The sequence below is a fragment of the Zalophus californianus genome, unplaced genomic scaffold (assembly GCF_009762305.2).
Source record: "Zalophus californianus isolate mZalCal1 unplaced genomic scaffold, mZalCal1.pri.v2 scaffold_51_ctg1, whole genome shotgun sequence".
In the NCBI taxonomy this organism is placed as follows: Eukaryota; Metazoa; Chordata; class Mammalia; order Carnivora; family Otariidae; genus Zalophus; species Zalophus californianus.
The window spans coordinates 22,476-30,689 of record NW_023365548.1 but is presented as its reverse complement, the minus strand read 5'-3'; positions in this window follow the sequence as shown (position 1 = coordinate 30,689).

Here is an 8,214-nt window from a genome sequence, read left to right as displayed (position 1 = left end):
GTCTTTAAAATGATCCAACTAAACAGTACATTAAAAGGATTATTCACCACGACCAAGTGGGATTTATCCCTGGGCTGCAAGGCTGGTTCAACATCCGCAAATCAATCAACGTGATACAATACATTAACAAAAGAAAGAACAAGAATCATATGATCCTCTCAATAGATTCAGAAAAAGCTTTTGACAAAGTACAGCATCCTTTCTTGATCAAAACTCTTCAGAGTATAGGGATAGAGGGTACATACCTCAATATCATAAAAGCCATCTATGAAAAACCTACAGCGAATATCATTCTCAATGGGGAAAGGCTGAGAGCTTTTCCCCTAAGGTCAGGAACGCGGCAGGGATGTCCACTCTCACCACTGCTATTCAACATAGTATTAGAAGTCCTAGCCACAGCAATCAGACAACACAAAGAAATCAAAGGCATCCAAATCGGCAAAGAGGAAGTCAAACTCTCACTCTTTGCAGATGATATGATACTGTATGTGGAAAACCCAAAAGACTCCACCCCAAAACTGCTAGAACTCATACAGGAATTCAGTAAAGTAGCAGGATATAAAATCAATGCACAGAAATCAGTGGCATTCCTATACACCAACAACAAGACAGAAGAGAGACATATCAAGGAGTCGATCCCATTTACAATTGCACCCAAAACCATTAGATACCTAGGAATAAATCTAACCAAAGAGGCAAAGGATCTGTACTCAGAAAACTATAAAATACTCATGAAAGAAATTGAAGAAGACACAAAGAAATGGAAAAACGTTCCATGCTCATGGATTGGGAGAATCAACATTGTGAAGATGTCAATGCTACCTAGAGCAATCTACACATTCAATGCAATCCCCATCAAAATACCATCCACTTTTTTCAAAGAAATGGAACAAATAATCCTAAAATTTGTATGGAACCAGAAGAGACCCGAATAGCCAGAGGAATACTGAAAAAGAAAAGCAAAGCTGGCGGCATCACAATTCCGGACTTCCAGCTCTATTACAAAGCTGTCATCATCAAGACAGTATGGTACTGGCACAAAAACAGACACATCGATCAATGGAACAGAATCGAGAGCCCAGAAATGGACCCTCAACTCTATGGTCAACTTATCTTTGACAAAGCAGGCAAGAATGCCCAATGGCAAAAAGACAGTCTCTTCAACAAATGGTGTTGGGAAAATTGGACAGCCACATGCAGAAGAACGAAACTGGACCATTTCCTTACACCACACACAAAAATAGACTCCAAATGGTTGAAAGACCTAAACGTGAGACAGGAGTCCATCAAAATCCTAAAGGAGAACACAGGTAGCAACATTTTCGACCTTAGCCACAGCAACTTCTTCCTAGAAACATCGCCAAAGGCACGGGAAGCCAGGGCAAAAATGAACTATTGGGATTTCATCAAGATAAAAAGCTTTTGCACAGCGAAAGAAACAGTCCACAAAACCAAAAGACAACCGACAGATTGGGAGAAATTATTTGCAAATGACATATCAGATAAAGGGCTACTATCCAATATGTATAAAATCTTATCAAACTCAACACCCAAAGAACAAATAATCCAATCAAGAAATAGGCAGAAGACAGGAACAGACATTTTGCCAAAGAAGACATCCAAATGGCCAACAGGCACATGAAAATGTGCTCAACACGGCTCGGCATCAGGGAAATCCAAATCAAAACCTCAATGAGATACCACCTCACACCCGTCAGAATGGCTCAAATGAACAAGTCAGGGAACGACAGAGGTTGGCGGGGATGTGGAGAAAGGGGAACCCTCCTACACTGGTGGTGGGAATGCAAGCTGGTGCAACCCCTCTGGAAAACAGTATGGAGGTTCCTCAAACAGTTGAAATTAGAGCTACCATTTGATCCAGCAATTGCACTCCTGGGTATTTACCACAAAGATACAAATGTAGGGACCCAAAGGGGTACGTGTACCCCAATGTTTATAGCAGCAATGTCCACCATAGCCAAACTGTGGAAAGAGCCAAGATGCCCATCGACAGATGAATGGATAAAGAAGATGTGGTATAGGGCGCCTGGGTGGCTCAGTTGGTTAAGCGACTGCCTTCGGCTCAGGTCATGATCCTGGAGTCCTGGGATCGAGTCCCGCATCGGGCTCCCTGCTCAGCGGGGAGTCTGCTTCTCCCTCTGACCCTCTTCCCTCTCATGCTCTCTATCTCTCATTCTCTCTCTCTCAAATAAATAAATAAAATCTTAAAAAAAAAAAAGAAGATGTGGTATATATACACAATGGAATATTATGCAGCCATCAAAAGAAATGAGATCTTGCCATTTGCAACGACGTGGATGGAACTGGAGGGTGTTATGCTGAGTGAAATAAGTCAATCAGAGAAAGACATGTATCACATGACCTCACTGATATGAGGAATTCTTAATCTCAGGAAAGAAACTGAGTGTTACTGGAGTGGTTGGGGGTGGGAGGGATGGGGTGGCTGGGTGATAGACATTGGGGAGGGTATGTGCTACGGTGAGCGCTGTGAATTGTGCAAGACTGTTGAATCACAGTTCTGTACTTCTGAAACAATTGACGCAACATATTTTAAGAAAAAAGAAAAAGAAGAAGATAACAGGAGAGGAAGAAAAGGGGAGTATGTCAGAGGGGGAAACGAACCAGGAGAGATGATGGACTCTGAAAAACAAACTGAGGGTTCTAGAGGGGAGGGGGGTAGGGGGATGGGGTAGCCTGGTGATGGGTATTGAGGAGGGCACGTTCTGCATGGAGCACTGGGTGTTATGAACAAACAATGAATCATGGAACACTGCACCAAAAACTAATGATGTAATATATGGTGATTAACATAACAATAAAAAATTTAAAAAAAAAGCAAAAAGATAATATTCTTTTCAAATGGCACTGCAATCAGATAACTGTAAGTGAAAGTAAAAAAACAATAATACTTCCTTTAAAGTTGAAATTAATTTGAGAAAAAAAATAAATAAAAAATAAAAAAATAAAAAAATAAAAAAAAATAAAAAATAAAATGATCCAACTAAGTGGTTTTTGGTAACTGTTCTATAAAGCTTCCATTAACTTAATTGCACAAAAGAACTGAGCAGAAGTTGAACTTTATTTAAGGTTATTTAGTCCAACCTCATTTCTCGCAAAAAGCTTCAGTTGATATCTAAAAACATTTGCAAATCACTGTGTTGATACTTGTAAATATATTCTATTGGCTCGTGTTTTTTCTTAAAGATTTTATCTATTTATTTGAGAGAGAGAGAATGAGATAGAGAGAGAGAGAGCACAAGAGGGAAGAGGGTCAGAGGGAGAAGCAGACTCCCCACTGAGCAGGGAGCCCGATGTTGGGACTCGATCCCGGGACTTCAGGATCATGACCTGAGCCGAAGGCAGTCGCTCAACCAACTGAGCCACCCAGGCGCCCTATTGGCTTGTGTTTTAACCAAATCATATTAAACTCCTTGTATTTGTCTTCTTCCTCTGTGGAACACGAGAGTCTTTAAGGACTTAGTAACATTTAACAGTTGTCTCCAATTAGGCAGTCCCATTACCTGACTCATTTCTATAAGATGAAAATCCTACTGGAGATGATTCAGAAGGATGCAGTGATTGGAAAGAATAAAATTCCCCTGTTTACACTTCCTTAGGTTTAAAGTAATTTGTTTAGTGTTTATTTTCTGGTGCCATATGAAAACAAATGCACACAGAAGATATTCTTTATTGAAAGGCCTTTTTATAACTATTTTTGTTTTGCAGGATACTTTAAATCCTTTTTCATATTAATAAATATTTGTATGTTAGAAAAAAATAAATATAAAAAAGTTAAAGGCCTTTCTATTTATTCAGCTTAAACATTCAAGTTGCAGCCCAGTTCAGGGGCTGATGAGCGCATTTGCTCAGTTTCTTAGGATTTGTGAACAGACCATTCATCACCTGGAAGATAAGTAGGTATAAATTAACTTTAGGGTAAGATGTTTGCCATAAAGTTTTATCTATTCTGTTACAACTTTTTATAAACATGTGCAACTAGCAAAAGAGCCCCCAAAATATGATGCATAAATGAACAACAGAATAACAAGGAGAAATGGACAATTAAACGATCATATTTGGAAATTTCAATTCTCAACTTTCAAGAAGAGATACAGCAATCAGGCAAAAGAGCAACCAGGATGTAGAGGACTCAAACAACACTATAATCCAACAGACCCAACAGACATCTCTAGAATAATACTCCAACCAACAATAGCAGAATACACATTCTTTTCAAGCACACATAGTACATTCTCCAGGACAGATCATATGTTAGGCCACAAAACAAGCTTCAATAAATTAAAAAGGATTGAAAATCATACAAAGTCTGCCCTATGCCCACAATGGAAGTTAGATTTCAATAATATAAGAACATTTGGAAATTCACAAATATAGGGAAATCAAACATCACACTCCTAAATAGTCAATGAGTCAAAGAAGAAATCACAAAAGAAACTAGAAAACACTCTGGGATGAATTAAATAGGAAATACAACATACTGAAATGTATGGGATGCAGCAAACCTTCTATGTTCATGGATCATTAAAATCGTTATGATGGCAATACTTCTCACATTGACTTACAGACTCAATGCAACCCCCATCAAAACCCCATCTAGCTTGCTTACAGAAATTGACAAGCTGATCCTGGCATTCATTTGCAAATTCTAGGAAGCCAGAATGGCCAACACATCTTGAAAAAGAAGTTGGGAGGACCCATACTTCCTGATATCAAAAGTTACTACAAAAATTCAATTATCAAGACAAGCTGGGGGCACCTGGCTAACTCAGTCAGTAGAGTGGGCGACTCTTAATCTCGGGGTTTTGAGTTTGAGCCCCATGTTGGGTGTAGAGATTACTTAAAAATTTTTTAAAATCTAAAAAGAAAAAAGACAACATGGGACTCACATAAAGTTAGGCATATATATCGACGAAATAAAATAAAGAATCCACAAATAAACTCATACATTTGTGGTCAGTTGACTTTTGACAAGGATGTTAAGACAAATGTGCTAAGGATACAGAACAATTGTTCTAACAAATGTGGAAAGAATAGGCTCTTCAACAAACGGTGCTGGGACAACTGGATATCTACTTGCAAAAGAATGAAGTCGGATCCCAACTTCACTCCATACACACAAATCAAGAGCTAAAACTCTAAAAGACTTAGAAGAAAACAAAGGGCAACTTCTTGTCAGGCAAAGGTTTTTGTGACATGACACGAAAAGCACACAACAAAATAAAAAATAGAGAAATAGACTTCATCAAAACTTAACAACTTTGTGCATCAATATCAAGAAAGTGAGAAGAACAACAAAATACAAGCACTCTTAGAATGATCTTTTATACATGTGCATACATTTATGACAATGTGATTTAAAAAAGAAAGTGAGAAGACAACCCACAGAAAATATTCACATATCTTATATCTGAGAGGAGTCTAGTATGCAGCATACATAAAGAACTCTTACAACTCAGAGTCTGCTTTCAGCTCAGGTCATGATCCCAGGGTCCTGGGATCGAACCCCGCATCGGGCTCTGTGCTCAGCGGGAAGCCTGCTTCTCCCTCTCCCACTCCCCCTGCTTGTGTTCCTGCTCTCGCTGTCTCTCTCTCTCTGTCAAATAAATAAATAAAATCTTTTTAAAAAATAAAAAGGTAACAAAACCTAACTTATTTATTTATGTATTTTTTAAGTAGGCTCTCCGCCCAGCCTGGGGCTTGAACTCACCACCCCGAGATCAAGAGCTGTGCACTCTACCAACTGAGCCAGTCAGATGCTAAACCTAATTTAAATAGGTAAATAACCTAATTTAAAAGTGGGCAAAGGATCTGAGTAGATATTTTTCCAAAGAAGTTACACGTTCTGGCAATAATTCATGAAAAGATGCTCAACATCATTAGTCATTAGGGAACGACAAATCAAAACCATGAGATACCACTTTATACATATTAGGATGGCTATAATCAAAAAGGCAGATAAGAAGTGGAGAAACTAGAATCCGTGTGCAGTGATGATAAAAATCTAAAATGGTGCAGTGGCTTTACAAAACATTTTGGCAGTTCCTCCAAAAGTTAAACACAGAGTTGCCAGTTGGTCCAGGAGTCCCACTTCAAGAAAATTGAACACAAGCGCCAAACAAACATGTACACACATGTTTCATAGCGGCACTATTTACAATAGCTTTGTGAACTCATATGTCCGTGAATGGATGAATGGATAAACCAAATGTGGTATGTCCATACAACAGAATATTATTCAGTCATAGAAAGGAATGAAGTACTGACAGGTTACAACATGGATGAACCTTGAAAACATTATGCTAAATGGAAGATGCCAGTCACAAAAAACCACATGTTGTATGATTCCATGTATATAAAGTATTCAGAATAGATTAATCTAGAAAGACAGAAAATAGATTATTAGTTGCCAAGGACTGAGGAGGACAGCAGTGGGAAAATGCAGGGAGGAGTGACTGCTAGTAGAAATGGGTTTCTCTTGGAGGTCAAGAAAATGTTCTAAAATTGGATTTTGTAATGGTTTCACAGCCCTGTAAAAATGTTGAAAACCACTGAATAGTATAACTTAACTGGGTGAATTAAAGCTGTTAAAAATTTGCATGATTCATCTAGAGATGGGTTAAAATGCAGGTGTGACTTAGTAAGTCTGTGGTAAGGAGACAGTTTTGAGTAGCAAGGGGATTACAGACAGTTCTTTCCTACAGAAGCTTCCATGCCTACTAGGCATATGAGACATAAACACAATAGGGTCAGTAAAAAAGGAGGCGAAATACGTTACCCTCCAAACTTGAGGAACGATCTCCAAGGGTAGAGACTGAATCTTGAAAGAACCAATACATAAGGCTGAGGATAGTTACTGCAGACATTTCAGGAGGCATCTGTCCAAAGAAATTTGCAAACATCCAACCAAACAGGCCAGTATGTCCTTAGGAACTGTGTATTTAACCAAAATTGAAATCCAATCCATTCTACTGAGCCTCAGAGAAGCTGTGTTTAAAGAGCGGGGCTTATAGCCAGGAAAGCAGAGCCAGAGAGTCAGACCATGTTAGTGTCCTGGGCAGGTCTGTCCCTGCAGTGAGATGGTGGTGGCATCCTGTCTGGGCCTGAGGACCTCTGTCATTGAGGGTCGATCTGGCTCAAGCAACCTTCCGGTAATCATTACACTCTCCCTGGGAGACTCTCATTTAAGAAATTTGTTAACCTGGTTCACTATAAATTACTGTTTCGGGATCTCATTTACCTAGTTGAAGCCATTCATGAGTCCTGGCTGTATTCTGTTTCTGGACTCCAAGTTGAGACTCAGACTGTGGATCACAACAAACACGGCTTGCTGCCTCCAGACAAACAGTAGCTGCACTTCGTTCTCTTTATTACAACTCAAACAAAAACTCTAGGCTAAATGCCAAGAGAGACGAGGTGTGCCAGAAGGAGTAATTGTCAAAAGTTGGCTTGTCGGGGCGCCTGGGTGGCTCAGTCGTTGAGTGTCTGCCTTTGGCTCAGGTCATGATCCCAGGGTCCTGGGATCGAGCCCCGCATCGGGCTCCCTGCTCGGCGGGAAGCCTGCTTCTCCCTCTCCCACTCCCCCTGCTTGTGTTCCCTCTCTCGCTGTCTCTCTCTGTCAAATAAATAAATAAAATCTTAAAAAAAAAAAAAAGTTGGGCTTGTCAGGGATGCCTTCCATGAGAGGTAGGGCTTGAGACGGGGGGGTGAAGAACGGGTATAATCCGAATATCTTGGAGGAAAAAAGAGACCTTCTGGGTAAGAGACATGTGAAGAGTAAAGTTAAGATGGGAAGAATTGAATTGACTTCCTTAGCGGACCATCTGGCTGGAACAGAGGAGTTAATTCAATTAGCAGAGGCACTTTTAGGCTTGGAAAGGTAGGTGGAGATCTGATCAGGAGAACCCCGAACACCAAGCTGTGGAGTTTGAAATTTGTCTTCTAGGTGGCCAGGAGCCATTGATGATTGCTTTATAAAGGGGAATCCTATTTTAAATGACATTTGAGGGTGGAGGTGTATACTCTGTGGGGTACACCACAGGTTGTCAAACTCTGGCCCCCCACCTGTTTTGTAAATAAACTTTTAGTGGAACACAGCCACTTCCATTCTTTTACGTCTATCTGCTTTCATGCCAAAAGGGCAGAATTGAGTCATTGCTATAGAGACTGGACGGC